Source organism: Chrysochloris asiatica, unplaced genomic scaffold, assembly GCF_000296735.1.
Source record: "Chrysochloris asiatica unplaced genomic scaffold, ChrAsi1.0 scaffold00003, whole genome shotgun sequence".
In the NCBI taxonomy this organism is placed as follows: domain Eukaryota; kingdom Metazoa; phylum Chordata; class Mammalia; order Afrosoricida; family Chrysochloridae; genus Chrysochloris; species Chrysochloris asiatica.
Window position 1 is genome coordinate 7826772 of NW_006408521.1, and position 7330 is coordinate 7834101.

Sequence of the window (7330 nt, forward strand, 5' to 3'; positions counted from 1 at the left end):
AATGCCATTCTATTTGACATTTCTTATTGTTAAGTCATAACAAATAGGTTGATATAGTTGGCTATGTTGATACCCTTGTTTCCAGTAGACATACATACAGATATATACAAACTCATGTACATCTACTATGCACACACACATCCATTAAGGCACAGCAGACCCCTTACTGTCTTTAGGACCTACTCCTGCCTCAGGATCTACACTTGACGTTCTCTCCTGAATTGTCTCTCAGCACATCACAGACTGGTTCTTTATTTGTACTCAAATACACTTGTCTCCAAGAAGCCTGTCTTGATGATTTTATCTAAAATAGTCCCACCTAGTCACTTCCTATAATCTTAGTTTGCTCTATTTTCTGTCTCTACATGATACACTTCTTGTTGTGTTAAGTGCTGTGCAGTAGGTTCCTGCTCATAGTGACCCTGTATATGGTTTCAAGGAGCAGCTGGTGAGTTTGAACTGCCGACCTCATAGTTCAAACCAACCTTGTGGTCCAGTGCATGATCCTGCAGTGCCATAGCAGGATATAGTAAATCAATAGTAAGAGAACATGACATTATATTCTGGCTATTTACTTTTGTACTGATTTATTTTTCACCTCTGCCCTTTAGAATTAAAGCTCTCTGTGTACAGAATTCTCTATGCTAGGTTTCCTAGTCTGTAGCCTCTCCTTAAAAAAAACAGAATATAGTAGGTTATGCATAAATATTGGTTAAATTTATAATGTAGGAACTATGTTTAAATCCCCCTGAATAAACAAATTTGAAGATGTGTGCACATCTCTACCGGTACACACACAAGAGTACCCATCTCATTAAAAACATTTTACTGAACTTGAGTTTTAACATCTTGAGTATCCTACACTTGGCTTCATGAGATTTGAGCAATCACTCAACTTTGCCGTTTCCTCCACACAATACAGTTACTTTCTCCACACTCCCCAGTGATTTAGATAGGGACAGCCTGAGTGCCCCCCGGATCACCCTGGTTCTAGTGGTCAATGGGCCGATCTAGAAGGGTGGAACAATGCTTCTGTGAAGTACAATTCATCCCTTTAGGAATGGCATTTCTAATAGAAAGGTCAGAAAGTGCCTGTCACAGGAGCTTCACATTTAGGTTGCAGAGTTCTATGGTGAGGTGTTGTCAAACTCTCCAACTAGCAGGACGAATGTGGATTTGATGCCCTTTCTGATTCCTTCTGACTGGTTCCCTTACTTTCTGATGACTTGTATCTGGAAAATACCTGGGGTGGTTTACAGCAATAAGCCTAAAAGAAATACTGGAGACCAGGACACCCAGGGCCTTACTCTTCATCAGTCAGAGCCGTCTCCCACAGTCACAGGAGATGAGGAGAGGTAGCTGGTTCCAGGCCACACTGACAACATTGGTTTGTCACAGAGTTTGTTTTTATCACACATTTAGTCCAGAGGTCAGGAAACTGTCCTCCAGACCCTGACCTTTCATGGAATTGTGCTGGGAGTGGGTGGAAAGTCATCTGTCAATGGAACCACTGCCTTGGGTGCTACTCAGTTATAAGTGTCTTCTTGCTTTTCACACTCTCCAGCAGACCATTCCCACTATGAGACAGCCCTCTTCACATGCACACTTACAGACCGCATACCACTCACACACCCTGAATTCTACCTGACACACAAGGCCATTGGGGGCGCTTGTTCTGAGATTTCAGTGCCTTTGTAGTACAGCTGCCAGACATCCACCACACCTGATGATGACTGCTTCTCTGACCTGTAACAGGATTACCTGCCCATCCTGAGCCCGTTCTTTGGTAGTCTGTTTTAGAACCCCAGCACTGCCATTTCCTGTCTGTGACTTTGGTCAAATCCCATCTCCTTCGGATCCTCAGTTTCCTTGCCTGTGAAGCAGAATACCACTTCCTTGGTCCACACCCATAGTGCGTGGCATACTATTGACCATTTCTGCTTGCTAGACAGAGTTCTTAAATCCAGCCAAGAAGACTCTACAATAGTTTTCTTAACTTGGGAAGCAGTTTCATCAGTGACCACGTTTGGGGAGCACTGCTTGAAATTTAGAATTAGCAGACTCCATTTTAATTTCTGGCTGTGAGTTTATAAAATACACAGAATTTACTACAAATTCTGACTATCCTCAGGTTTTTATATATCTATAAAATAAGGTTTCAACACTAAAATAGAACCTACAGACGAGGAAAACTTTTTGGCAACAACACGCTGGACAGAAACTAATCTGTAGAAAATAAATTTTGTGGGGACAGAAAAAAAAAATTTTTTTTCCTGCATTTTATTTTTAACTGCCTTCCACGTAATCCAAGTTAGCATGTATCAGGCGTGGCCCTGTTGGGTAAACGCAGGACTGTAAGGTCAGTGTGAACCACCAGGTAGGCAGTTCAAATTCACCAGCCACTCCTTGGAAACCCTATACTGGCTTGCTATGAGTTGGCACCCACTCGACGACACTTAACAACAAAAACATATTCTACCCTGCGAATAATTCTCCTTCCCTTCCATTCTTAGTAACCATGATAGTATGAAAACCTTTTCTTGACTTTTTACAATAGTGACTTCATACAATATTTGTCTTTTTGTGACTGACTAATTTCACCCAGTATAATGTCATGCAGGTTCTTTCATGTTATGTGGTAGAAGATAAGCATCATCATCCTTCAATGTTGTATAATATCCCATTTTGTGTATATGCCAACCATTCCTCTGCTGATGGGCAACTAAGCTGTCTCCATCTTTTTACTATTGTAAATAATACTAGATAAAATCTGGGAGAAGGAAGATGGAAGGGAAATGGGAGAGCAGAAAAGAAAGATTGAGAAAAATAAAAGAGAAAGAAGAAGAGGTGGGAAAACAGAAGGAGAGAGGATAAACTAAAGCAAAGGAAGGAAAGGGAGAGAGCAGATAAAAGAGAGGAAAGAATAGATAAAGACAAACCCTAAAAGGAGAAAAAACAACTCCAGAGTAGGTGCTAGATCCAGAGAGAAGCAAACTCGGTTTATTAAGCAGTTCCCAAGGTGGTTGGGGGAGGGATGAGATGGCAACACTCTTTTTCCTAAATGGAATTCCTACAGACTCAGGCATTGTCTGGACCAAAGGATCACCAGCGGATAGGCGGCCAGCCACAGAGGCACTTTCAGTTCATGCCTAAACAGGTGACTCTTCAGGCTCTGCATATCTGGAGCAGAGTCCTTTCAAATCCAGGTGCCAAGAGGGCACAGTCAATACCCTCCTCCACCACCACCACCCCAGCACAACCCCCTTCTCTTGGGGGTTCACAGCCACAGGTTTGTGGGTGGAGTCAGAGTGAGAGGGAAGCACAATTTTCCCATTGTCAGTCACAGTAAATCTGCACCAGCAGACCATGGTTGTCTCCAATGCTGTCCATAAAAGGTCAAAGTGACTGGGCCACTTTTGACTGACAGATCCTTCACCAGTTTGTCTCCCTTCTTCTCCACTTCCACACCAACCCTCCACTTCACCTCTCCTCCCTGTAAGTGTTTGATCCACTTCTCCAACCTTTACTCTGAAGCTGAGGATTCCAGCTGGCGAGGGTCTGAGTAGCATAGCTGCTTATTCTGCCATGTTGGTTCCTCCCACCAATCTCTAAAATTTAGAGAAAACGTCAATACACCACCAGCAACAACAAAAAACCCCAAACAATTCAATTAAAAATTAGCAGAGAATATGAATAAATGTTTTATATCTATACTATAGAAAACATTCAGGCAGCAAATACATGAAGAAATATAATCATTACTCATTGTTGCTGTTCTTAAGCACTGTTGAGTTGGTTCCAACCCATAGCAGCCTTCTATAGGGTTCCCAAGAAGAGGCTGCCAAGCTTGAACTGCTCACCTTATGTTTCAAACCAACTTTGCAGTTCAGTGCATTAACCCACAGCACCACCCCAGAATTCTATCATTACTCACTGGAGGGATGCAAATTAAAGCAACGAGATGTCATCTTGTGCCAACATTAATAGCAAAGTTCAAAAAACTGAAAACAACAAATACTGGCAAGAGTGGGGAGAGATTGGAAACCTCAAACACTGCTGATGGAACTGTAAAATGATGCAATCGCTCTAGAAAATGGTATGGAGTTTCCTTAAAAAAATTGTAACAGAAATAACATGAAACAGCAAGTCCACTATCAGGTATACATCCTAATAGAATAACAGCCATGACATGAACATATACACACCCATGTTCACTGCAACACTATTCACAATAACAAATAGGTGGATATAGTCTCACTTCCCATCAACAGATGAATGGATAAGCAACTACTACGGTACATACACACAACAGAATACTACAACACAATTATTTTTTCAATGCCTCTTCAATACCCCCACTGCGAAAGTTAACATCCAACCCAAAAACCTTTTGTGTAAGGCTTCCAACCTGTTCATTCAGGTTCAACACTCTGCTAAGGATTTGCATCCTCCCAACACCTGCCACACCCCATATATGGAATCAAAATCTATGTTTTAACAAGATCCCCTAAAGGTTCTTATGTCTATCTAAAAGGGATCTTGTAAAAATCTAGTTTCTGATTCACCATATCTTAGATGATAATGAAATTTCTCAACGGGGTGGAATTAGATTGAACCAGTTTGAAGCTCGGCTTTGAAAAATAAATGCTTAAAGGCATTCTGCTGTTCATCACAGAGGTATATTGAAGATAGTTGGCACAATAGGTGTGGCTGCCTGTCTGATAACACAGAAAGTGCACAGTTGCTCTGTGTGTATGCATCTGCAACGTCAAGGATTCTGCCAGCCAAGACTTAGGGTGGAGTTTGAGCAGTGGATGCCAGGAGTGGACCTGGCTCCATTCTGGCCTCTGCCCATCTCTTTACTGTATGCCCTCAAACTCCTCCTTCTCCTAATTTACGAGGTCTAAGCTTTAGGTTCTAGACTTGAGCTCTGACCCCACATGCTCTGAGGTCTACTTACTCTCTGTTGCTAGACTGACCTCTTGATCTTGACGTAAATTTTGGCTTTGAATCTATCTCGATTTGGTCTGTGTTTCCTCTTCTGAGATGTTTGAGTAAAATGCCTTTGCCCCTAGGTTTGTTGCTCTGAGTTCTTGGTTGAGATTCAGGGATTAGAACTCCTGATCCTTCTCCAAGGGTCTCTGAAGTTTGACCTCTGGAATCTGGACTGTAGACCCTGGTTTATTGGCTCCAGTGTCTTGTGTAAATTCAGAGCTACAATCAAGGCTGTGAGCTGTACCCTCCAAATACTGCAGACTCTACACTGTGAAACCTAAATAGCTGAGGAGCTCGTCTTTGGGGTCCACTTTGCTTGTGGTCCTTCTTTCCGCAGTTTGCTATTCTGGGCTGTGGGATTAGGATTCCAGCCAGATTCTTCATTCCAGACTAGAAAAAGGCATCAAAGCCTGGAGCTTGTGAGGGGTGAAAAGGATACCCAGGGGTACATAGAATGCCAGGACATTTCCTTTTAAGGACCTCCCCCAGAAACTATGGGTCTGGTCAGAGGTTTGTCTGAAAAGGAGCAGGGCTCAGATGCATGTCTTGAGGAGAGGTAGGGGATTAGGAGACAGGCCCTGGCTTATTGTGGTCACGTTCTAGCTTTGATCATTGTCTGTAACATAGTGGGATCTTACCAAGTAAGTGTGAATGAATGACTGGGTAATCAGCCATGTGGGGGGGGAAGATTCCAAAGAAAGGAGATGGGGAGAACAACAGGCATTTACTCAGCCCTTGAGGTATATCTCTCTGTGCAGGGCAATATCTCATTTAATCATAGAACACCCTGAGATGGGACATAAAATGGTGTCAGAGTTTCCCAAGATCACTGCCATTCTTAATAGTTCACTAGAAAGACTCATGGGAGTCCGCCTATATTAAGATCCATGCTGGTAACAAACTACAACAAAAACAAAACCAACAAAGGGGAAAGGCACGTGGGATCGTTTCCAGAGGAGATCAGGAGCAAGATTCCTCTCCTGGTAGTCATGTTGATTGTGCTTAACTCTTTCAGCAACAATTTGTGACAAAACATGTCAAATGTTTTATACCAGGGAAGCTCATTAGAGAATCACTGTCCGAGATTTTCCTGGGGTCTGATCATACAGGCATTTTCTGCCTAGCATGTACCAAAATTAGAGAAGACTAGAAAGGAAAAGGTGTTCAGCATACATCACATTGTCTGTATGAAATGTTTAGGCATAGTGAGTTACCGTTGTCAGTTACAGGAGTGATGAGAAGCTTTTAGAAATGCAACTTCCCAAGTACCAATGAAAACCTGCCATGCAAGCAGCCATCTCTCAGTGTGGCATTCGCAGGCCTGCTATGGTACCCTTTGTCTGCACAGGAGGTATGACTGGATCATACGTACAAGCTCATATGTACAAGAACATGTGTGAGCATGCACTTCTTTCTAGAGAGGCTGGGTACTCTGGAAGATAGGAGGGATCCCTGGCTGCGTTGTTTCCTAAGGGGGTCCCTCCTTACCAAAAGGCAATCCCTATACCCCACTTACATCAAAAAAGACCACACCCAACACCTTGTCCTCCTGTCAGAAAGAAAGAGGTAAGACCACACCCAACACCTTGTCCTCCTGTCAGAAAGAAAGAGGTAGAGTAGTGTTGGCACCATGCCAGGTGTTTCTGAATAGGAATATAGGGATTAGGAGGTGGACATTGAGTCATAGTGGGACATGGTTTGGATTCCTCAGCAGTGATGCCCTGGGAGGTCATAGCTCTCAACCCTGTATCTGCAAGAGGAGGACTAATAGTTGTAGTGAGGTGCCATCGAGTCAATACCGACACATAGCGACCCTATGCACAACAGAACAAAAACACTGCCCGATCCTGGGCCAACCTAATTACCGTTGCCACTCTTGAGTCCATCGATGCTGCCACTTGGCCAATCCATCTCACTGGGGGTCTTTCTCTTTTTCTCTGACCCTCCACCTTACCAAACATGATGTCCTTTTCCAATGACTGGTCCCTCCTGACAATAAGTCTGAAGTATGAGAGATGAAGTTTGGCCATCGTGGCATCCAAGGAGCACTCTGGCTGCACTTTTTCCAACACAGATCTGTTGGTTCTATGGGCAGCCAAGGCACCTTCAATATTCTCCTCCAACACCATAGCTCAAATGCATCAATTCTGTTATGGCCTTCCTTATTTACTGTCCAACTCTCGCATGCATATGAGGTTATTGAATAATACCACGGCTTGGGTAAGGCATACCTTAGTCCTCAAGCTGACATCTTTGCTCTTCAACACTTTAAAAAGGCCTTGTGCAGCAGATTTGCCTAATGCAATACGTCGTTTGATTTCTTGACTGCTGCTTC